The 24,445-nt window shown below is 52.3% G+C and overlaps 1 protein-coding gene across 1 annotated transcript in view; it reads right to left on the bottom strand.

The window, feature by feature from the left end:
- ADCY5 (adenylate cyclase 5) overlaps positions 1 to 24,445 on the bottom strand; it is a 157,386-nt gene that overhangs the window by 130,906 nt on the left and 2,035 nt on the right. The window lies entirely within an intron of this gene.

Below are 24,445 nucleotides of genomic sequence, written 5' to 3'. Positions count from 1 at the left end.
CTAGTGGCCAGGGCTCTTCAGGGAAATGAGCCCACTCTGATTCCTGACAGGAGCTATCTCCTTGCCCACAGAAGAGTTGGTGGCCATGGCTAGTCCAGGGTCTTACCGTGCTGGAGGACTGCTCTGCATCTCCCTCCATCCCTCCATGGGACAAGACGCCCCCGACTGCCTGTGCTGAGCGCCTCCTCCTCCACAGCCCCCCACCTCCACTCTCAGCTTGCCCTTCTCCACGCTCCTTGTTTTATTCCCCTTGGATTAAGAGTTATTTTGTGCTTGTCTTAGACGCCCACCCGCCCCTCCGCCCCCACAAATGACAAGCTCCCGGAGGGCAAGGCCAGCACCTTCCTCATCGCTGGATCCCCATGCCATGCAGACAGAGACACATAAGACCTGTCTGTTCCCTCAAGTGATACTGCACAGCCCATTCTCTGGAGGGAGCAGGCAGCGGCGGGCTGCTGAGGTGTGCCTCGGGAGCTGGCATCACCCACCCCAGGGACAGGTCTCCTCCGTCCAGCGCAGCCTGATTGTGCATTCATGAGTCATGGTCACGAGGCCCACAGAAGCTTAATGAGGGACATTCTCAGTACACACACTCACACACACACACACATACACACACACACACGGATACACCCCAGACAGGCAGACCATTTCCCAACTAGAGATCAAAGCTAAAGTTCCAGGAGACAGGCGAGGAGAGGCGCAGAGATGTCCAGGCCTACATCCCACTGTGGCTTGTCCTCTCCAGGGATTTATTATCTCCTTTCTCCATTTCCTCCTGTCTGGAGCAGGGGTGAGGTAGGGAGTGCTCCAAGAAGCAGAGGCAAGAGGCAGGAAGGCAGAGTGGGAGGCGAGGGGTGGGCTATCTGCACCCCAGGCCTACGAATGGCTCCAGCTCCATTTACCTGCATGGCCAGAAGCCCAGGTCATCTGAGATGCCACAGCCTCAAAGCCAGCCAAAGCCTGACGGCAGGCCCCAGACCCTGGCCTGCTCGTCCCACCTCCATTCTTCTCCCCTGCAGGTGGCAGGCAGCTCAGGGGAGCAGTGGGAAGCAGTGGGCCATACCCCTATCAGACCCTGCCTTCATTTCCTAGGGCTGCCTTAACAAAGGACTGCAAACCAGGTGGCTCAAATGACAAAAAATAATTGCCTCACAGTTCTAGCAGCCAGAAGTCCAAACTCAAGGAGTCAGCAGGGTTGGTTCCTCCAAGAGCTGTGAGGGAGACTCTCTCAGGTGTTCCTGGCTTGTAGATGGCACTTTCCCTGTGTCTTCAGGCCATCTTCCCTCAATGTATATCTACCTCTAGGTCCAAATTTCCCCTTTTTTCTAAGGACACCAGTCATATTGGATTAGGGCCCTCCCTAATGACCTCATCTAACTTGAGTATCTGCAAAGACCCTATTTCCAAATAAGGTCAAAGGTACTGTGAGTTAGAACTTCAACATCTTTTAGGAAGACAATTCAATGCATAACAGATCCCAAGGGTGGGAGCTGCTGAAGGTACTGGTATTGTTCTTACTGAAAGAATAGTAACTGAAAAAGAGCTGACCCTCACGGGCATACCATGTCCCAAATACCATTATAAGCATGGATAAGAACACTATGAAGTTACTTTTATTACCTCCACTTCCTGAGGCCCAGAGAGGTTAGGGAACCTCCCCAAGGTCACAGAGTTTATGCATGACAAAACCAGGATTCTAATGCAGGTGGTCCTCAGCCGTTGCACTATAATAATCATATCATACGACGTAAGCATTAGTGCCAGTTCTGGGCAACACAGATATCATCTCACTCTGACACCTTGTCCTAAATCCAGAACCTGGGTGTGGTACACTCTGGCCATTCGATTGAGCCATGGAGAGTTCTCACAGGGTAACTGCCCCCTGACCCTGGCTCAAGTCGCCACCCAAGAGAGCAGACAGACCTGCAGTGGGGCAATACAAAGGTGGGAGGAGTTCCGAGTGGGTGAGTGAAGAGCAGGGGGCAGGGGACACATAAGTCAAATGGAGCCCACTGCCTCCCTTTCTGGGACATCCCCACCCGTCTCTAGATGGGCATAGGACCATACTGTGCTCTACTGGAAGGAACTTATTGATTTGTCCAGAAGGTTTGTCTAGAAGGCTTTTTCTTTAATAGGGGAAGGCTGTGGGAGAGAGAGTTGAGCATGAAAACCCTGAAAGCTGCTGCCTTCAAGCCCCACGGCCATCCCTGGTACACGAACCGCAGCCCTGGCCTGGAGCCAGGCCCTCAAGTCTCAGCCTTCTCCATAACTGTGTGTGCTTGTCGATGTTGTTGCTGTTATTATTACTGTTGTACTAATCATATTACTCTGTGTTTCTTCCCTGGCTACTCTGGGGACAGCACAGACATTAGCTCATAATAATGCAGTCTTTACTGGGAGGCAAAAAACCGTGCAGGCACTGGGACTGCCAGCTTCCTCCCTGGCAGAAAGGGGCCCTCGAAGGGTTCTGCCCAGCTCCTAATATGGCCACACTCTCTCCCATTCTCTCAGCAAAGTGGCGCCAAAGCTGAGTCTAGATTTAGATGAGTAGTTAAAGCAGCCAGAAGTTAAAGTACACAAGACCGGGCTTCCCTAGTGGCGCAGTGGTTAAAAATCCGCCTGCCAATGCGGGGGACACGGGTTCAAGTCCTGGTCCAGGACGATCCCACATGCTGCAGAGCGGCTAGGCCCGTGAACCACAGCTACTGAGCCTGCACTCTAGAGCCTGCCACAACTGCTGAGCCCACGTGCCTAGAGCCTGTGCTTTGCAACAAGAGAAGCCACCGCAATGAGAAGCCCACGCACCACAGTGAAGAGTGGCCCCCGCTCACCGCAACCAGATAAAAGCCCACGCGCAGCAACGAAGACCAAACGCAGCCAAAAATAAATAAATAAAATAAAAAAGTAAATAAAAAATTTAAAAAAGTAAAGTACACAAGACCATGGAAAAATCAGGGCAGCACAGTGGCCAGAGGAACTAGACATCTCGTTGACCCACCTCCTCCCTCGGCCTGTCCGTGGGATTTCCATGGGCAGTGGGGAAGGTCAGGGTGTTTTATACAGATTAGTGCACAAGTCTCTAAGTGCAAAAGGGCACTTAGTCTTAAGGCCACCAGGGGCACCAGCCCAGGCCCTCCCTGACTGCCCACCTGTTCCACACCCGTGCCTGCCTCTCGGACTGCCCTGAGCTTATTAGCACAAGTCTCACAGCAGTACTGTGCCGTGGAGAGCGACAGCCCCAAGTGGTCAGATGGGGACACTGAGGGTCAGACAGCTGTGGCCACTCATCCAAGGTTATCTGTACACAGGTAGGCGGCAGAGCTGAGTTTCAAATCCAAGCCTGCCATTAAACCACGCAGCCACTGAGCCATGACCTGCACATCAGGGGCAGTGAGCTCAGCTCACAACCTGGGGGCTGCAAACCCCCTGCCCCCGCCCCCACCAGAACGCCCAGCCAGGAGGACCCACCTCTTCCCAGACCCTAGGACACTGGCTTCCAGGCGGGGCCCACCAGCAGCAGGCTTGGTCTCCCTCCTTGTGCTGCTGGGAGCCCTGAGAAGCCACTGCACTCCAGAAGAGACCAAGGGTTGAGTCCAGGAGAGGGGCGAGCACACAAATTAACGAGATGGTCCCTTATCAAGTAGGGGAGAAAGACAGACACAGATACATCAGTCTGTCGGGGCTTGGCACAGTCTGGATGCACAGACCAGAGAGGACTTCCCAACCGTCCCTCCAGGGGAGAAGCATCGGCACTGACCTCGAGGACAAGGAGATGATACTTCCCTGCACCTCAGAGGAGGGGACAGGCCAGTTACCGGGGCTGCCCTGGCCCTCAGCTCAGGAGTAGGTCACACGAGGCAGCAGCTCAAAAGGGCACTCAGTCTTCAGGCCACCAGGGGCACCAGCCCAGCCCTCCCTGACTGCCCACCTGTTCCACACCCGTGCCTGCCTCTCGGACTGCCCTGAGCTTATTAGCACAAACCTTTAGTGCCCAACTGGCTCTCAGGCTTGTGAAATCCTGCCCCCGACCCCAGCTATAAAACCCATCCCTACCCCACCCCTGGGAAGAAGGGGAAGTGGAGAGAAGCTCCTGATTAAGGGGATGGAATTCTTGGCTCTGACTTCCTGCAGGGAGATGGGAAGTTTCTCATCTTCCATGTCCCCAGCTAAGGCCGTGTGGCTCCTCAGCATCTACCCTCTTTCCAGGCACCCAGGCGCACCTTTGTGTCCCACAGCCGGAAACTGGGTCCTGAGTGGTGGAAGAGGGTCCTGATCCCATTCTCAGGGAGCTCCCAGTCTGATGGGGGAGATACGGTCCTTGTCCTCAGGAGCTCCTAGTCTCAACAGAGGAAATGCAGCCCCTGGCCTCACTCCCAGTCTGATGGAAGGGGCAATCCCCTTGCCCTCAACGAGTTCCCTGACTCTGAGAAGGGCTGGCATTGAGTCCCAAGGCAGAAAAGCCCCACAGGACATAGCCTGGCAGCTGGCAGTCTCTCTGCAGTAAGTATCCAGTCCCAGGAGTGCAGTGTCTTCCTGAGGCCAAGAAAGGGGTCCTGAGGATGAAGAAAGTGGATGGCACGTGCCCTAAGATGGGAAGGGTGGGGTTGGCCAGCTGAGTGGGAGAAAAGAGGGAGCCATCCCGGGACTCAGGCCTGGTCGCCACCACTCCAGCCCCCGATCCCCTCACTCATTGCCTTGGAGACGGCAAAAGCATCATTCGCAATTCTCCCAAGCACAAACCAAGGCCCAGGTAAGGCACCAGGCAGCCGAAGGAAGCAGGAAGGTCCCTATTGCTCGTTCTATTCTCCTGTTGGCTCCATGCTGGCCTTTGGGAGCCCCAGGGTCAAGGCTGTTGGGGGAAGGGAACATGGCCAGGGCCCCAGCCTCAGAGCAGACGAGCTGGCCCTGAGGCAAGGAGACTGGACGCAAGTGTGGGGATCATCTCACACCCTGCACACAGTGCCCTGCACACAGGTTGTGTGGGTGGCGGGGCTGGCGCCTGCTCTGCTGCCAGCAACCCGCTCTCAGAGGGATCCAGTGGCGGTCAGGGCCATGTGCACGTTGCCCCTCAATGGAGGCCGGTTCCTCCTGATGCTCTCTGCTCTCAGACAGTGGCACCTGTTCACCTCACGACCAGAGCCCAGGGTTGTCCCCACCAGGCTGGGAGCTCTCAGAAGGCAGAAGCCAAGTTTCCCTCCTCTGGAAGGTGAGAGTTTGGTGGAGCAGGGCAGAAAAGCAGGCCTCCTGTAGGAAGGAAGCAAGGGCTCTCCTGCCTCCTAGCAAGGAGTCCTTAGATCTCCCAGGTCTCCCTGCTGATTTCTCTGGAAAGAGGGTTCAGGCAGGATCCACAATCCCCTCACACGTGGCTCCTTCCCAGGGCTGAACACCCCTGAGGGCAAGAGAAGGGGAACAGAAATGCCTTGGGGGTGGAGGTGTTTCTGGGGAATGATGAGCGTGGGGAGGTCGCTGCCTCCCATCACCCCCACAGCCCTTCCTCCACCCTGACTCAGAGAGACTATCTTTAGGTCATTTCCCCCTTTTGCATCCCATGTTCAGCCTGGTGGGCGCAGGCTGGCTTTTCCAATGGGCTCTGGGTTGAAGGGTGTGTGTGTGTGTGCGTGTGCGTGTGCGTGTGCGTGTGTGTATGCGTGCGTGCGCCCATCTGTCCTGGGGAGCAATAATAGTTAATAAATAAGTGAATGGCAAAAATAGCCTCAAAGGAGCTGACAGGCAGAAGGCCAAAGTGGTCGGGCATGGGGCCAGCACCCTGAAATGCCAAATGTTAATTTAGCCAAAAAGAAAAAAATGTCCATTTCAAGACCGCCTCCATTAGCCAGGATCAGGGGCTGTTGCGGTTTCTGGCTCTGGCACAGCCCCTCCCCACACACCCTAAGTGCAGCCCAGGCGCAGGGGGCCCCTCGCTCAGTGTGAGGGTAACAGCCCTGGAGAGAAGGGGCCCAGTCAGGGGCACACAAGATTACGGACGGGCAGAAAGCCGGCAGGCCACGTGCCAGCAGTCCTCCTACGGTCCACCCAGCTGGCCAGCCCTGTGTCCAGTCCCAAAGGTCCAACCAGCTGGGGTAATGTTCTGGACATCATCACAATCTCTTGCCCTGGGCGTGGGCCCTGCCCCACCTAAACACTCACTTGGGGGCGAGGGATTTGACTCAATATCCTGGTTGTCGCTCGGTCTCGGCCAGATCCCTCAAGGGTCTCATCTGATTTCTCTCAGGCCCTTCTCTAGGCCTCACCGGCTCTGAGCATTCTCCACCCTGAGGCCTCTGGGGTCCATGGGTGCTTTTGTTGTCCTTTGTGCTGGGTGTGCATGTCTTAATGAAGTTACAGAAGGAAGCACATCTGGGAAAAGCAGATGTTTGCCCGCTCTCTTCCCTAGTGGTTCCAACCCTTTCAAAACCGTCCTCAGTTTATTTACTGGCCTTTCTAGAACGGTCCTTGGAGAGGATGCTGGTCACATCCTTGCAGCCTCCCTCAGCTACAGCCACCCCCAAATTCAGGGGGACCTGGCTGAGCCCACCCCCCATTCACACTCACCCAGGGCAGTCCTGGCTCCAGCTCCCAGGCTGGTCCCAGTCAGTTCTAGAGGCCGCCTCACTCCTGGACAGTCTGTGCTGGACCTTGGTGGCCAGCAGCCAGCATAAGGATGGGGCAGGAGTGGGGGGAAAACCCATGGCCCAGGACCTAGTCCTTCCTCCACTCAGCCTTCTTTGCGGATGTAATGCAATTTTCTCCTACCCTGTCTACTGCTGTCCAAACACAAAGGCCTTCAAGAGAAACACTAGGCTCTCCTGTAATGTGTGGGAATTTGAAAGCTTATACGTAGCCAGGACGGACCTCAGGTCATTTACGGAGGGCGTTTTTCTTGGCAGTCCCTGTGCTAAGTGCTTTGCATACACCATCACACAGAATGGTCAACACAACCTTCAGGGGCAGCAATTCTTATAATATCCCATTTTGTGGAGTACACTGAGGCTCAGAAAGGACAAGGAGCCTGCCAAGGAGAAACAGCTGGGACATGGCGGGGCTGCGATGTGAACCGTGTAGGCACAGAGAACACAGCCATGAGCGTGAGGAGTCCCTGCCTGGGGAAGCTGACGTTCTAGTGGGGGAGGGGGAGCGGGCAAGCAATGAACAAGGGGCTTAGATGTGCGCTTTGTCAAGTGGCCCCCGAGAAGGGGCAGTGCGTGGAGGGTGTCATATTGGGTCTACAGGAGTGCCAGGAGCTCTGCTGGGGGTCAGGGTGGCCAGGATGCCAGTGGCCCAGAGAGAGATGAAGTTCTCAGAGACTTGAGATCTCTGGGCAACAGAGCTGGTTGGGGTGGGGGCTCCCGGGTTCCAGAGGGAGGTGGAGCTCAGAGGTTGAATGTTTGGGCGCTTAACACCTAGATAAAGGCAGAGCCCCGGGCATTTGAGGAGAGGAGGCTGTCATGGGATATTTAAAGCCCAAGAAAAGGTAAGGAGGAGGGCCCTCAGGATCCACCTCAGGTCCCCCGGGAAAAAGATGATATCTAGTTCCCGGACGCTGGGGAGCTGGTCTCCTAGTTAGGGAGCACAAGGCTGTGGGTTTGGCACCACTGGTAACCAAGGCAAGGAGAAACTAATAGGTAAATGCCCAGATGCACCCTGTGACCCGCCCCCTCTTGTTGAAGGCCCTGACCCTCAACTGCCCAGCACCCCCGGGACTTCTCCAGCCTCCCCAGACAACGGCAGCAGCCTCTGCACTCGGCGCCAGCTCTCCCTCTTCCAAGAGGCTGCTCCCTCCAGATCCACACACTAGAGCCACCTTTCCAAATACAGATGGGGCCATGAGAACCTTCTGGAGATCCCCACTGCCTCCAAAAAATGCAAGCCCCTTGGCCCAGAAATCTATACTCTTCCCAACCTAGTCCACATACTAGCAGCCTCACCTTCGCCACATACCTCTTCCCGTTCCCTCCCTGGTATAGGCTGCATGCTATCTCTGCTGCTAAAACCGCAGGTGTCATGCTGCGCCCAGAGGGTGTGAGTGCCCGTCTGTCCGCTGCACTTGGGAGGTCAGAGCCCAGACTGGGAGCCAGGCTGCCTGGTTCATTGTGTGAGCTTGGGCCAGTTACCTAACCTGCCAGTCTCAGTGTCCTCATCTGCAAAATGGGGGTGACAACAACATTGTTCACCTCCTAGGGCTGTTGTGGGGATTAAATGAGTTAACAGAACAAAATAAAGCACTTAGAACAGAGTCAGGCGTACAGGAGGCACAATGCACAGGCTTGCTCCTGAGGGCAGGGTCTGCAGCTCTTTCCTCTTGGTTTCCCAGTGCCTAACACATGGTAGATATTGTTAAATAATTCAGTCCGGCAAACATCTAACACCAATACCTAGGCAAAGAGAGAACTGACATGACAAAAATAAAGCCAATTTAGGGATCATGACGAATTTTGTTTGGGGACATGCTGAGCTCGAGGAGCTGGAGGGACTCTGACCCGGAGGATCAAGGGACAAGGATCCAAGAGGGCCACGCACTGTCCGGCCATGCGACTCTCAGTCCCCCCAGGGTTGTATCATTTTCGTCCCCATTCTGCTCCCCACCCGGGCCTCTGGAGTGAAGTCCTTTCTCATTTGGGCCCAGTGCCCCTGTTAACGTACACACTGGAAGGACCTTCAGAGAATGTCTGATCTGCGTTGTCCAGATGAGGAAACTGAGGCAGAGGCAGATGTCTCCCGGTCAAAACTTCTGTGCCTGCAGTGTCACAGCCGGTGTCCCTGCCGTCATCTGAGAATCCCTTTGTCTGCCTCCTTTCTCTGGCCGTTGACATGTGCTCTCTCCCGGACCACTTTCCAGCTCCCGCCCCCCAGATTACAGTCTTTCCCTCAGCTCTTCCAAAAGCCTCCTCCAGCTCTGCCCCCTGAGACCCAGCAGGCACAGGCTCAGCAGAAAGGCACCTCCTACCCTCAGTCTAACCATCTCATTCTGCCTTCCCCAGCTACCTCCTGGGGAAGTCAACACAGAAACCTCTGTCTCTGCGGGTGGCCGGGCACCGCCCCCCATCACTTCAGCCTCCATCCTTTTTCCACCTGGGGAGGCACTAGGGTGGAACTGTGTCCCTGGGGCACCTGCCTCAAATTTTAGGGTGCCTACTTAAGATGTAGATTCCTGGGGTCCACCTGAATCTTACTGGATCAGACTCTCTTGACAAGGGGCCCAGGAACTGATTTTTAAATACACTTCATGGGGAATTCTTGCACACACTAGTTTGGGAGCTGCTGGTGTACTGGCGGGGAGCACGAGCTCTGGAGCCCGCTGTACTGCTCTCTAAACGTACAACCTTACGGGAGCCACTTACCTTCTCCGGGCCTCGATTTTCTCATCTATAAATTATCCTCTTTAAAAAAAAAAAAGCAACACCTACCTAAAGGGAGATTACGAGGATCAAATAAGTTACCAAGTGCTCAGCGCCTCCTGGCACACAGTAAGTGCATGATAAATGGTAGGAATTAGCAACACTGTCCTGTCTTTAAGTTGGGGATCTCAGAAAGGCAAAAGATTTCCATCAGACTGAACATTCCCCCATGGGAAGGACAAAGTCCCCTCTTTCCTCCCCATGCCCAGGGCCCCAGGGGTTCATCAGGACTGCAGCAAAGACTGGTGAATGGAAAAGAAAGAGATGCTGTTCCCAGTGGACAGCCCACCCTACGCCAGGCAGGCTATCAGGACACCTCCAAGTCCAGAGGGGTCCCCGGAGAAAAGGAAGAAGGAGGAGTGTTCCCCTCCCCAGGGAGTGCCTGTGCTCAGCCCCTCCCCAGCCCTGGATGGAGGCAGATCACAAAGCCCTCCTCTCCTCAGAGCAGGAGCCCAGGCACCTGGCCCCGCCCACTCCCACCTGCCAGTAAGGTAGGTTCCCCAGGCTTTTCACTCTGGGGGCCTGGAGAGGTCAGAGTTCACGCAAACACGAAGGGAGGCACTTCTGAGACCACCTGATACCCATTCCCTGGAAGGGCGGTGCTGCACGAGGGGGCAGGAACAGGTGGGAGAAGTCAGAGTGGCATATGGCACCTGCGTGTGGCTGGCCCGGTGGCTTCTTGGCTTCCGGGAGATCCAAGGCTCTGAGCCTCTGTGCCCTACTCTACACCTGCACTCAACTGCAACAGGTCCTCTGAGCTCACCTGCCCACAGCCACTGCCCTACTCCCTCCAGGCCCCGAGTTGTCCCTCTTAGATGAATTACAACTGGGGGTGTTAAGATCCAGCAGAAAATGCCCCGCACATCACTCCAGGGCCAGCCTTGGCCCTTCTCCCCACCTCTCAACTGAGTTTGCAGGGATGCCACCTCTGTCACCTCTCCCAGTGCCTCCTCCCGTCTTCCACCCCCTCACAGTACAGAGGCTCCAGCGTCTGCCCTGAGACCCTCTTCCTGCTCCACAGTGGAACCAGAGATGACCCTAGGGGAAGTGGGATGGAACAGTCCATATTTTTTTTTTTTTTTAGTCCATATATTTTTGATCCCTTAAAAGAAACCAGGTCTGTTCTTTAAATACAGGCTTTGGGTGATTTTCCTTTTACTCCCTGCAGACTATACAGAGTAAAATTAAAGAACAAAAAAACTACTGGAGAACTCAGGCTGGAACCAGTCTTACAGACCTGGATGTGGCAGGGTAAGGCCTCACCTGGATGCCATCGCCCCCTCCAAGGAGAAGCAAAGAGCAGCGCCAGGGGCCACTCCCTGTCACCCAGGATCAGAGCAGAGGATGACACCACTTAGATCCAGCAGGACTTCCCTATAGATCTGTTTGCCAGTGAAATCACCCCAGAGGCCCCCGAGGGAGAGGATTTAAATCAGCCCCAGAGACATCAGGTGGGAAAGAAGCAGGGGCAAACACCCCACACGGGGAAGATGTCAGATGGTGACTAACTGGCTTTTCTAGGCCATTGTCACCAATGCCGGAGAAATATTCTACTTTAAAAATAAATGTAAAGCAAAATCCAAAATTAACTCTCCCCAGATAACCCTTTTCCAAAAAAGACCACGTCGTAATCCACATGTGGCCTTTCATGGAGGATTTAACCCAAGGATGTCTCTCGCTCCTGGATAGGGATGCTTCGCAGGCCTCAGCCCACACATCTGGTGATTTTCAATCCTTCCAGTCCTCAGATGGACCCTGATTTCATGTGCATCTCTCAGTCCTCCCAGAGCACAAGGGCTACAGCAGGATCCTTGCACCTTTCTAGCCAAAGGTGCTAGGAAAGAAGTAGCTTCAAAGTGCACAGGAAGGAAATCCTTTCAGGGTGCAAGCTCCATCTCTCCATCACCCTACACATCACCTTTCTTTACTCTTTTAGTCTTTGCCACACAAGCTGATAACAATACGTGCAAATGGCGAGTCACTAACTATATAATTCCTTACGTATTTCATGAGTTTAAGAGTCGAAGAAAAAGTAACGGCGGTATTAGTGCTGGACTCACATTGCTATTTACCTGCTGCGAAACTCTGAGCAAATTCATTCATTCCTTTAACAAATATTTATTGAGCATCTACTACAGACATTTTCTAGTTTACATTCTAGTTGGAGGGAGATTCACAAAGACTAATGTACAATTTCTCCCACTCAAAAGGGAAATACCACATAAAAAAGAGAGAAGGGAAGAGCTCACACTGATCACTAGGCATTTGTTTGTAGCTAAGAGGCCGTCAGGAACGTTGAGTGAGATTTGCTGCTCTGCTAAGATGGCTCCACTGAACACATGGTATAGCATTCATTTTCTAAAATATCCTTGCAGTTATTATAGCACTGCACTAATCTATTTATTGAACCATGTTTGGGGCTAATTGCTGGTGATAAGAGGAACACAAATATACTGAGCCACAGCCTTGCCTGACAAGATTTTATACACCAACCACCAACCAAGTTTTCTTCCCCTATTACACGTCTGCAATAATTTTTAGTGGCCGTCACTCTTTACTGAATCACCACAATAAACCCCTTTCGATATAAGCAACTTGCCTTTCAATATAGCCATAAATCAGACTCGGCGTCATCCTTGTGAGCCCTCTGCTGATGAAGGGTGGCTCGAGGCACCCTCATCCCTGGGCATGTCAGAATCAGCAGGAACATTCCAAAATGCTGATGCCCAGGCCCGCCCCAGATGAGCCTGGATACCAGGGTTATGTAAAAACTCCTAGATATGCCTTCACTTCCCACGCCTTAAGCTCCGTAGGGTGACTGGAGGTTAACCCACCCCAAAAGCTGAAGTCTCAGCCTTGGGCGTTTGAGGTGAAAAACGGAGCTGACACATGCACTGTAATACAGGGCAATCAACCATAAGGAAGTTTATAACGCACGGTGAGAACTGCTGTTTCATGGGATTGCTTTGAAAAGAATGAAGAATACTGTTTGGAATTTGTGTAGTTATCCAGGCTTATATTTATTGTCCTTACAGTTGAACTTGCCTCCTGGCAAGTCTCTGAGGTCTTTCCCACATCTTATAGCTGGAAAGAGGGAAGTGGCAGGACTCAGGAGGAGGAAAAAGATACCAGAAGAAAGCTGAAAAGAAGAAAGGGGACCAAGGATGGGAGAGAGAGGCAAATGGGGGCAACAGGGACCCTTCCTGACATCACCCAACAGACCAGTAGGGAACCCAAGGGAGGGAGGGCAAAGATGGAAAGCATTGTTTTCTAAGACCACACCCCCAGGTCCAGAGCCCCTTGCCAGTGGAGGACAAGCTTGCCTTGGTCCAGGGAGGGAGCACCATGAGGGACCCCTGGCTGCCAAGAGTCAGCATTCCCTGTAGAACCTGAGAATGGGAACTGTCCACCTTCTTCCCACAGTGCTGGGCAGTAGGGGTCGGAAAGTCAGTAACATTCAGTAAATATCTAAGTATTCAAACAGACAAGGCCCCTGTCCTCAGTCAGCTGACTGTCAAGTTGAAAGACAGATAGATCAACCTACAGAGATAAAATTACAAACCAGTATGAGTGCTACAGAGAAAAAGAAGAGGGAGTTTCAGAGTGACTCAGATGTTAGATGCAGAGTGCCAGATGTTGCAAAGGCAGGGCGCCTCTCCCTCGGCAGGGAGGGGTACAAGCCTACCCTGCTCACCTGGGATTCAGTGATGATCCCTCTCCGTCGGCAGCCTCCTTGGCTGAGATGTCAGAGCCAAGGCACTTCCGAGCTGGTGTTACCCGCTGGGAGCCTGTCAGGATGGCTGGGTCCCTCCCAGATGGCGTGGTGAAATGCTTACAGGAAAAGGGACTTGGCCAGAGGAAGACTGGGGGCTTGGGCATGTTAAGTGAACAAATAGACAGCCTTCCCATCCCCAAAAGAAAACGCGAAAATAAAACCTTGAAAATCCACTTAGCAAAAGAATGGCACTTGGGTAGGAGTTACATTTTCCTTTAGTTTTCTTGAGAAGAGTGACAAGGACAGAAGTGGATTTGAAGCAGGATGTTTGGGGTACTTTTTAGGATGTTGATGGTTGTGGGGAGCTGGGCTCTAAAGACATCCTAGAGGGACTTCCCTGGCGGTCCAGTGGTTAAGGCTCTACGCTTCCACTGCAGGGGGCGTGGGTTGGATCCCTGGTGGGGGAACTAGACTCCTGCGTGCATCACGGCGTGGCCAAATAAATAAATAAACGAAATAAAGACCTCCTAGAGTAAGCGCTAAACTGCGCCATCTACTAGATGCAACTCTACAGAAAGACCCCAAGTCTGACCTCCAAGAAGCGATCCTGACGTGTGTCCCCAGCCACCTCCTTCCCACCCCTGTTCCATGTACACCACCAGAAGCCTGGACACGAGGCAGCCTCACACCCAGACCTAAGCTATCCCAGCGTTGAGTCTGACCCATCTCCTGGGTCTCGGTCCCTCCTCACGCATCCAGAAGACCACTCGGGGGCTCTTCACAGGTAAACATCTGATCCCAGGTGCCCCCTGAACACTTCAGCGCTGCCCCCGCTCGCAGCATGACTGCAGGCTCAGGAAATGACAAATCACTTAACGCCCATCTGAGCCAGACACCACGTAGGAAGGAAGGCATCACAAATAAGAAACCACACGTTCCACAACCACCCAAGACGACTGCTTGATAGCAGCTGTGCCTTCTAATTTAGGCACCATGGGATGGACTCAGGGCTGGGTCCAAATGTGAAAAGAGCACTGGATTTGGAGTCAGAGATCTGGATTTGTATAGCAGCTCCTAGGCTAACTGGCTGTGTGACCTGAGTGAGGTCACTCAACCTCTCTGAATACCTACTTCCTCCTCTCCAACACAATACCAGCAGCACAGGTCTGTAACTATGAGTACTCTTGCATGCATTACCTTATCTGGGCACCCAACAACAGATCCTGTCAGTCAGGGAACTGACTGAGCGAGAGTAAGGCAACTCAGCCAGGACCATATAACCAGGGACTTCTCCTGGGCCCCTGGGCCCAAAAGCCAATGTCTGCACCTTCTTAACTCATCACCTCCTCAGAGCCATCATGAGAAGCAAGTAAGATCACACGTGGTAAAGTCCTGTGTCCTCTAAAAAAATGTTAATCAGATGTCCAAGTATTTGAGTCTTTGGCTGATATTTGAGCCACTGTCTAGGGGACAGAAAGTCATACATCTTTAAGAAGCAGAAATTAAATATATATATATATATATATATATAGACAAAAAATATGTATATAGTTTTAAAATTTTCACACCATTCCACTAGTCCAGAAACTACTCTACTGGTGACAAAATATGTTATCAGATAGGAGTGAGGGGCCAGGCAGGACTAGGGTTCCGAGTCTGCCACAGGGTTCTGCACTCGATGCATTTTGCCCTAGCAAAGCGGCCACTCCCCTCCCTAGTGTTCAAGTCAAACCCAGATTAGAATTCCAGCTTCTCCACTCTCAATTTGGATTGTCCCTGGAAAAATATCCTGAGACATGGATTTGAAAGAAATGGTTTACCTGGGAGGTGACCCCAGAAAACATTAGACAGAGAATGGAGAAATGAGACAAAGAAGGGAAGAAAGAAAAAAAAGAAAGGGAGGAAGGAAGAGAGGGAGGGAGGGAAAAAGGGAGGGAGGGAGGGATGGAGGGAGGAAGGAAGGAAGGAGAAGAAAAGAAAAAAGAAACGTTTTCACGCCTATACCACTGTGGGCAACCAGAGCTGAATCCTTCTGCAGGACTAGGAGACAACAGAGAAGGCTTGTCTCAAACGTATACTCCCCCCACACCGGGGTCGAGGGAGCTGGGGTATTTATCCACCAGCTCCCAACAGGCATTGGTTGAGAACTGTTCTAGGGATGGGCACTCCCTCCCCAGCACTTCTGACCTGTCCCACAGACAGGCAGAGAGGCTCAGGGCCAGAGAAAGCCCTCAGGTCCTGACAGCTGGCAGTCTGTCTGGCAAGAGCAGAAAGGTACATGCCCAGGGAATATGGGCGGGCGCTGAACCATCTGCTAAGCTCACTCACTGAGTGACCTTGGGGAAGTTACTTACCTTCTCTTATCCCATTTTCTGCAGCCCTGAAATAGGGATAAAAATATCTTTCTCAAAGGGTTGATATTAAGATTCAATGAGGTCTCATATGTAACGGATTAGCCCAGTGCCAGGCTGACAACAAAAACTCAATATATACTCAGTGTTCATAATCAATATTCTTTAAGGTCTTCCTCCTTTTGGAGGGTAAGGGTGCAAAGGAAACAAAGAAAATTTGGGGAAGAAGGATGCTCTGAAATGGCCCATCACGACTTCTCCATGGGCAGCCGTGCCCTCAGTGCATGCAGCCCAGCCCCACCAAAGGTCATATACAGAGCCCAACAGGCTCCGATGTCTAATGACAGCAGAAAACCCCTAAAGGAAACTGAAACTAGATAAAGGAGGCATCTCGCTGGTCCCTTCCAGCCCCATCATCTTACTTTATAAAGGATTTCAGATGCAGATGGGGAATGAGACTTTAAAACAAGTAGCCAGCCAATGCAAGCTGGGTAATCTCCTTCTTGAGGGAAGAAAGCCCCCAAACAAACAAATGCCCCCATCTAGATGACTTTGCCTAGGCCTACCCCAGAGGCAGGGGGCTGGACCCTGAGAAATTTCAAAGATTCTCCCAGCCCCTGAAGCAGTGTGTCCCAAAATGAGTTCCAACGAACACTAATGCCTCTGTTATGTTCCTTCAAAAACTGGTTCTGGGGTCAAATATGTTTGATAAAGGCTTCATGCAATAGCCTCCTCTTGGCAAATTCTACTGCATATTAACATATTAAAAGCTTTAAAGTTCTACAATAAAGAATTCTGTTTAACCCAGTATTTCTTAAATTTATCTGACACAGGACTGAATGTGTGTATGTGAAACATCTATTAACATCCCTCCAAAGGACAGTCAGTGGGAGCATCTGGGCTAAAGGCAATGCTGGGTGCTGGGACCCAGGCTGAGTCATTTTTGGACCCTCATGGTCTAGCACAGTGCCTGTTACACTGTAGGCATCTAATAAACGGTTGTTGTCTGAATGAATGGGGAAAAGGCTGAAAGAATGACTTAATAATGGTTTTCAAATCTGTGAAGGGATATAGTACCGGCAGTGCCAGGCAACAGCTTTCTGTTTCCAAGAAGGCACACGTTTTAAATTGCAGCAGGAGGGATTTTGGAAGCCCTGCTCAGAGTTTAGGATAACAATCCACCAAAATAGGCTTCCAAGCCGAGCTGTATCGCTTCCTTCTGTGGAGGTGTTGGTCTAGCACTTCGGTACAGCTGAGAGTCTGCATGCAGCGGTCCACCCACCCCACCACCCGTTCATTCATTCATTCAAACTCTCACCGAGCACCTACTACGTGTCGCGCACCAAGGTCCCTCAGGACCCCTTCCAAGAGCCAAGTGGGACTGTGGTGATCTGTGTGATAACCCCTAGGGAGCCCCTAACGGGAAGGGAGAGGAGACCACCCAAGTGTGAAGTCAGGATGCCTCAAGCCCAGAAGCAACAGCTCATAACCCTCTCAGAGCAAGAAGTGTGTGTGGGAGTCAGCGGGGGGACGCGGGGGGGGGGGGGCGGGGGCGGTGTCCAGGCTGACACAGGAGGCTGGGCTAGAGAATAAAGCTATTACTGTCTCCCCGGTGTTTGTTTGTTTACCCCCTTTTCTGTGACTGTATCCCATTGTTCCCAGAGAGCATCCCTGCCCCCACTTCCAAGCTTTTCCCCTCCCCATACTCACAGCTCCAATCTCCTCTTCCCTTCCTTACAGCCTACTCCTCCTTCTTCAAACCATCTCCTAATTCCCGACCTCTTGCCTACCCCCTGATCTCCCCACTTTCCACGTTCTGTATCATCCACTGTGGACCTGGGGTATCCTCAGTGCTTTTCATATTCACTTACCAAATGAATGAATAAACCAGGAGTCAAACTAAGGTCCATTTTTCTGCTGACCACCACCGCCACCAGTGCTGAGCCACAGACTGCTTTGCCGCCAAGAAGAGTGGGGGGATGGGGACAGCTGGGAGGCAGGATGAGAGGAGAATATGCGTCCAGGTCTGGGCCATCCTTCCCACCCTATGTCACCATTACCAATCGCCTTCCAGCTCTGCATCCCACATCAGTCCACTTGCCAGCCCCACCTGGACATCTCCTCATGGGCCTGCAGGTCTGCAGTGACTTTGTGACTTTTAAACAGAGGCTGAGCTGGGCATGACGATAGGACACCCCAACAGATTGCAGCAGGCATTCATGCTGTGGTAAGACGCGAAACCACAGAATCCAAGGGTTGGGTGTGACCTGAGCGGCTATCTTAGCCAATGATCCCAAACCTTAGAGTTGATCAACAATATCAGCTGGAGAGCTTGGAAAACTAAATCCATGCTGTTGAAAAAATAGATCCCTTCCTGGGACCCACCCCAGACCTCTGGAAGCAGAGCCTTCCATTTCCTCAGTAACAAGCTTGGCAGTCAGCCATCCAGTCTCCCCTTGAACACCTCCACTGACACAGCTGGCTACCCGAGGAGGCATCTGGTTTGATGGCTGCAACCCCAAAGGCTAGAAAGATATCTTCTACCTGGAGCTGAAATCTGTCTACTGTTTCCACCCATTTGCCCCAACTCTGCCCTCGGGAGTAACCAAAAATAAATTTAGTCCCTCTTCTAACATGTGACAACAGAGATCCCAGCAATAAATAACACTTTGCCCATGTCTCTGCCTTCTTACCTTTGTACAGTCTGCTGTCTTCCCAGCTAAACATCTCCCACCCTTTCAAGTGTTCTCTCAGAAGTCAAGGTTTCCAGTCCCCTTACCAATCTGGTACCCTCCTCTGAATTCTAGAATCAAACATAGTATTTCAGATCTGGCCTCAATCTTCCTATGAACCGGATAGGCCCATAAGCCTAACCAAGACCCCACTGGTCTTTTCTAACAGCCAGACCAAAACGCAGGTCCACATGAAGCTCACGGCCCATTCACTAGAAACTCCCAGATTTTGTTCACAATGTTATAAAGAGAGATCTCCCCTGCCCCGCGTTTGGACATTGCCTGGAGAAAATGTGGGGGGGTGTGGGCGGAAGTAGGGCTTTCCAATCGTCTTCATGGAGTTTCGTGATTGGGAGAGAAAACCAACACTAGGACTTGCCTAGTGCTGCAGTGGTTAAGAAGCCACCTGCCAATGCAGGGGACACAGGTTCAAGCCCTGGTCCGGGAAGATCCCACATGCCACGGAGCAACTAAGCCCAAGCACCACAACTACTGAGCCTGCGCCCTAGAGCCCGCGAGGCACAACTACTGAAGCCCGCACGCCTAGAGCCCGTGCTCTGCCACAAGAGAAGCCACCGTAATGAGAAGCCCGCACACCGCAACGAAGAGTAGCTCCCGCTCACCGCAACTAGAGAAAGCCCGCGCACAGCAACAAGACCCAGCGCACCCAAAAATAAATAAATAAATTTATTTAAAAAAAAAAAAAAAAAACCAACACTGATCCTGCCCTCCACTAGCGAGCTCCCCCCACCTCACAGGCATGGATGAAAGAAGGATACGATACGCCAAAGCGTGACTTATGTAACTGCACCCAAAGGATTTATGGGCACCAGCACGTCGGAGCTCCTGGGGCAAACTGTTTCCATTCCCAACACAGGCGACGCTCCTAGGAAGTAATCGACCACGAACTGGACCCACCACAAAATAAATAAAGGTAACGGAGGTGCCAAGCGGGCAGCCGTGGACAGGAAGTCACCCAGCGAGAGACTGGTACCGTCGCAGAGAGGCGCCCACCTCGGTCCCCTCCCCCAACACTCACCCCACCCCTGGCTGGAACCGAGGTGGGCGCTCCATCCGCACCTCTCGGGAGAACACAAGGCCAGGCCCACCAAGGGCCACAGCCCTGCTTCTGCTGCCAGCTGCACCCTCTGACAGAGTGACCCGCGGCCAGGGCCTGTCTGCACAGGAGAGCTTCTGCCCAGGCCTTTTACACTGATATTTAAAACTCTTCTGTGAGGCTGGGCAGGTTTCCGAGCTGGGGTTTAATACATCGTCTGTGTCCTCTTTATAGACAAACACGAGCACACTGTTCCATGTTGCACAGCACAGAGACCTCACACTCTTGCTCCAGATCAAAACTTAGACTGAATTATTAACAGTCAACATTGCCGCAAGTACAGCAGATGATTGTTCTGCTCCTTGGCGGGGTCTCTGCCATTCCTGAAGTCCTCCCCGCAGGCATCGAGGCACCCCTGAGATCCACAAGATGACCCTCCATCTAGAAGCTCTGCTCGACCCCCACCCCAGAGGCTTCTGCTCCCCTCCAAGCACCCCCTTCCCGCTGCATAGAGAAGGAAGCAACATAATTGAAAACAATTAGCAAATATAATCGGCAAATACAATTAGCGTTGAGGCAAGACAAGCAGACCCTCCCCGGCTACAAACTCAGAGCCAGCCTCCCACCCCAGCCTGCAGTTGCTGCTGGGGTTCACTATGGCCAGATTTCCCTCTTCCAGAAATGGGGGGTGATGGGGGAAGTAACTGGCAGCAGACGATTCCCGGCGTCGTGGTGAAAGTGTGTGTCCTCTTCCATACCACCACCCTGTCCTCCCACCCCTCCGTGGGCAGGGAGGCAGTGGCTGGAGCAGTGCACACAGTAACCCACTGCACAGGCCTCTGGACCAAGTTCCAGAGCAAGGGGCCAGCTCTCCACGGGGCTCACCGGATGGCTGAGTGGGTGGGCAGCTTGCGGTTTTGAAAGGGAAGGGTGGGACTCCATGGAGCCATGGGACTCCATGGAGTGGGCTGACCACTCGAGTCTAGCCCCCAGCCTCATTATGATAAGGGGGGTGTGTGCATCCAGGGTATTTCCCTGAGGAGCCAGAGGTCAAGGTCGGAAAGTTAATCAAGGCCCAGAATCAGAAATGCAAACAGCCATAGGAAGCCAGCCACCAACCGAGAATAAACAGGACAGAGCTGTGATGATCTCTTTTCAAAGTCGACACAAAGGCTTCCCTGGGCCCCCCTCCACCACCCAGGCCAGCCCACACTACAGACAGATAGATACACACACACACACACACACACACACACACACGTACATCCATATGCACATGCATGCACGTACACACTGGGGCCAGCCCACGTGACAGACACACTCCCACACATGGACCCAGGCACCCCCCCCTCAGCAGCCACAGCAGTCACTTCTTGGTCTGCTTCCCCAGCCCCATCCAGCCCCAGACTCCTCAGTTTAGACACTCACACGTGCTCATGGTCACAGAAAATCACCCACACAGCACCTGTGCCTTTCTGATCTCTGGAACAACTGGTGACAGTTGTGTGTTCAAACAGGCACAAAGGCAGAAATGCAGGAAATCACTGAGTTTCTCCAAAAGGGTTAGGGGGAAGAGAGGAAGGAGCTAATGATGGCTGGGGAGGGATGGGTCAGCCCACACCGCAAAGGCAACCTCTGACAGCACTCCCAAGCTCACGGGGACCCACACAGGGTCAAAATCTTCTTTTCAGAAACCATGTCAGGTGGGTTTAATGTGGCTGCAGAATAATAATACCCCACATTTGAACAGGACTCTACTTTTCAAAGAGCTCCTGCATCCATTATCACCTCCTAGAGTAACACTGGACAAGCAGAGACGTTCATCTCCTTGGCCAAATGACTGCCCGCCCCCATGGGGCCCAAAGATGTTTTCTCCAAAATAATCTCTAATAGTTAAGCATGTGTAATAGTTGTGTGAGTGTACTTGTTTGTGTGTGAGTGCATGCAGAGGCTTTAAGTAGCAGAGTGGGATACAGTCAAACAAAAATGAGGTTGCCATGGCAACAGGCTCCAGCATCATTGCAGCCTATTAACACAAGTGAGGAATGTGTTTGGCAGATGCTTGAGTGTTATTTATGGTATGGGTGTAGCAGAGGGACTTCTAACAGGCAAAGAAGGAGAAAAAAACAACCCGTGACGCTCCTACTGTACCCCACCAAGGAGACGACAGTGAGGCGAGCACAGAAGGCGAGGCTGAGAGGCTGCAAATGGGAAGTGAGAGATGGGGAAGCAGAAAAGCAGGCAGGCAGAGGAGAGGAGAGGTAGGCAGAGAACAACAGGGGACTGGAGGGGGAGGCAAGAGAAAGGAAGGGACAGAAAAAGAGCAGGGGGAGGGGGATGAATACCAGGGGAAGAGCTAGATCAGGAGATGTAGCAAAAGGAAGAAACATCATCCCCCAAAAGGGCTGCCCCACCTTGCCTCTCTGCTCTCTCAGGAGGCACCAGATGAGATACTAGATGTTTCTCCTCCTAATTGGAGCAAATGGAAGAGCCCCAAAGAGAAGAGGGGCCAGGGAAAAAAAAATCCAGATCAGATACTGATGTTGAAGATCTAGGCTGTAGGAACAAGGGGGCCAGCCTCTCAGGAGAAGTGGAAAATGCCAACACAGTTTCCTGAGGGCCCACTCTGTGTCCAAGGCCCCATGGAGGGAAATTCCCAAAGCTCCCGCATTAGAGACTGCATACTGCTGCCCCATTTCCCTGGATGTGTATCTTCACCAAAGAAAATAACAAGGCATCTAACACAAGCCATCTTCTAACACCTGCTGCTCTGGGGTAACCTGAGGCAGAGGATAATGCTTGACTGTCCCACTAATATTTCCCACCATCCAATAGGGTTTGCTCAAGAAATACAAAGTTTATATCAGACATAAGCAGAAAGGCAAATCAAATACAAACCAAAAAAGATACAGTTTTCTCTGAAGTCAAATAGAAAGAATGCTTGCATTCTGTTATCGTGGACCATTCCTAACAAGAGCTGCTATACTCAGCAGAGTAGGTCATGAGAAGTTAAGTGCAAACCCACCCGAAAGCCTACAGACAAGGGAAGGTCTGAGGACCACAATGGGTAAAAGAAGCATGGGGTGGGAGGTGATGGAGGTAGGGAGAGAAGGGAGAGGGACCGGCCTGAGGAACTAGATGGGGAAGTCAGTCAGCCAACTCTTGTTGCTGCAATGGCATCTTCATGCTAAGATGGAGACGGAGCTCCCTAGTCCAGCACTCCTGTCCTGGGATCTGACTCCAGTCTCCTAAAATCACACATCTAGGATTTCCTAGGGCTGTAATCTGACCCTGAGTCCCAAGTCTGGTTCAGTAAATACTCTGAATGATCCTGGAAATCTCTGCTGCTCCATGTGGATGTCATGCCTTTCTTTCTGTAGAAAAGCTATATCCACCCAAGCAACCTGCCTCCCATTCAAGCCAGGAACAACCCCCAAAGGTATAATACTCATGTGAGAGCTTGGGTCCCCAGGTCAAAACATTTGGAGCCTTTATAAGCACTAACAATAGTAGTTAATTTTTTTTAAACCAGCTCTCAATAGGTTGTTCTCTTCAGTTCAAAGCTGATCTCTATAGATTTTATTTCCTTCTGATCCCAGATCAGAAAAACTTTAAGTTAGCATCAACAACCCCAACTACTTCACCTACTGGAACACAATCAAATTGTTAAGCAGTTATTAAATCCCTACTAAGTACCCTACACTGTGCTAGACAAGGGAGAGAGAGTAGAGAAGGAAAAACACAAACAACCTCAGGATTCCTGCATCCAAGGAGCTTACATTGGATGGGGAGTAAAACCAATGGGCACTGGGGAATAAGTAAGTGCCCCACTCTGTGGCTCTGACTCCATTGTTGGCCATGCAAAAGAGGGAGAGGCCAGTATGGCTGGAATGGAAGGAGGGGCTCCTTGCAGAAGGTGAGGCTTGGCACAGAGGGGCTGGAACTGGAAGGGGCATGCATAAGCCTCTCATTTACTAGGCAAGGAACCCGGGGCCCAGAGAGGTTGTAGGCTCCCTCCCTCCCAGTCACAGAGCACCTTGGAGGTACAGCAAGAGCCCAGCGCCATGAAGCCCACAGTATTCCCTGTGGGAGAGTATGATACCCAGGAAGCCAGGGGGCACAGGAGAACCCCTCAAGAAAGACACAATACTCAACAAGATTGAAGTCTGAGAAAAGGCACTAGAAGTGGGGAGGAGGAAGGCAATGACAATGGAATAGAGTTAAGAAGTTCTGTTAGAGGATGCAGATGCCTGGAGAGACGTGGGGGGACGCACTAGGGTCCACAGTCAGGAGACTAGCCTGCAGCAAAGGCCCACTTGACTCGCACAGACAAGTAGGTTGCACCGCAACCAAGTAGGCTCAGCAGGGGCCAATGGATGAGGCCCATGGAGCCACAGACAAGGGGACCGCTAAGGGGAGAAGGTGTGCATGTCAGAGGAGCTGGTCTCACCCTAGGTCGCCTTGGCAAGCACACCTCTCCCCTACAAGTCTTCAGGGAGTCACCAGTTAACCAGGCAGAAGTTTTATTTCCTCCTAAGCCCACCGTTCAAGGCTCGCCTAACCCATCCCAGGAGGGTTAAAAGCCCCCACCATAAGCAATAACCAGGAGCACCCATATGAAGGGGTCACGACTTCCAACACTAGCTTTCTGCTCAGGCCAGGAGGGGGACCGTCACCACACACAAAGGTTCCTTCCCACCTTTGCTGAAGGCAGCTTTTTGGCTTGGGGCACTTTCACAAATGAAACAAACTCGTCAGTCCTCCCTCAAGTTCAGAAATATCTCCAGCTCCAGAATCCCCAGTCCCAGACAACTGGCAGGGTTATATCATTTCCCCTCCCTAAGACTGGGCAAGTGGCGCCCAGGGTCTCCCCTCCCCAACCCTCCATCCAGGACATTCGGTTAACAAACCATCAGTGGCTCTCAGGAGCGGGGAGGCTGCTACAGGGGCCAGCCACTCTTGTCAGGGGCCTTTTATATACAGAGACAGAAGCACAGGAAGAGAAGGGGATCTCTCCACAGCATTTTCTCCTCCACCTCTCCTTCCTCATTAGCATCCCTACAATAATGGCTAAGGTTTGGTGTGTCTTCTACCAGCGGGAACATTACATACAAGAGCACTCTTTTTGTAGAGGAAGATGATGGGGCTCAGAGGGGGTTCGGGGGCTAGCAGACACCACACAGCTGACACAG

The sequence above is a fragment of the Balaenoptera ricei genome, chromosome 4 (assembly GCF_028023285.1).
Source record: "Balaenoptera ricei isolate mBalRic1 chromosome 4, mBalRic1.hap2, whole genome shotgun sequence".
NCBI classification, from domain to species: domain Eukaryota; kingdom Metazoa; phylum Chordata; class Mammalia; order Artiodactyla; family Balaenopteridae; genus Balaenoptera; species Balaenoptera ricei.
This window is presented reverse-complemented; position numbering and strand designations above follow the sequence as displayed.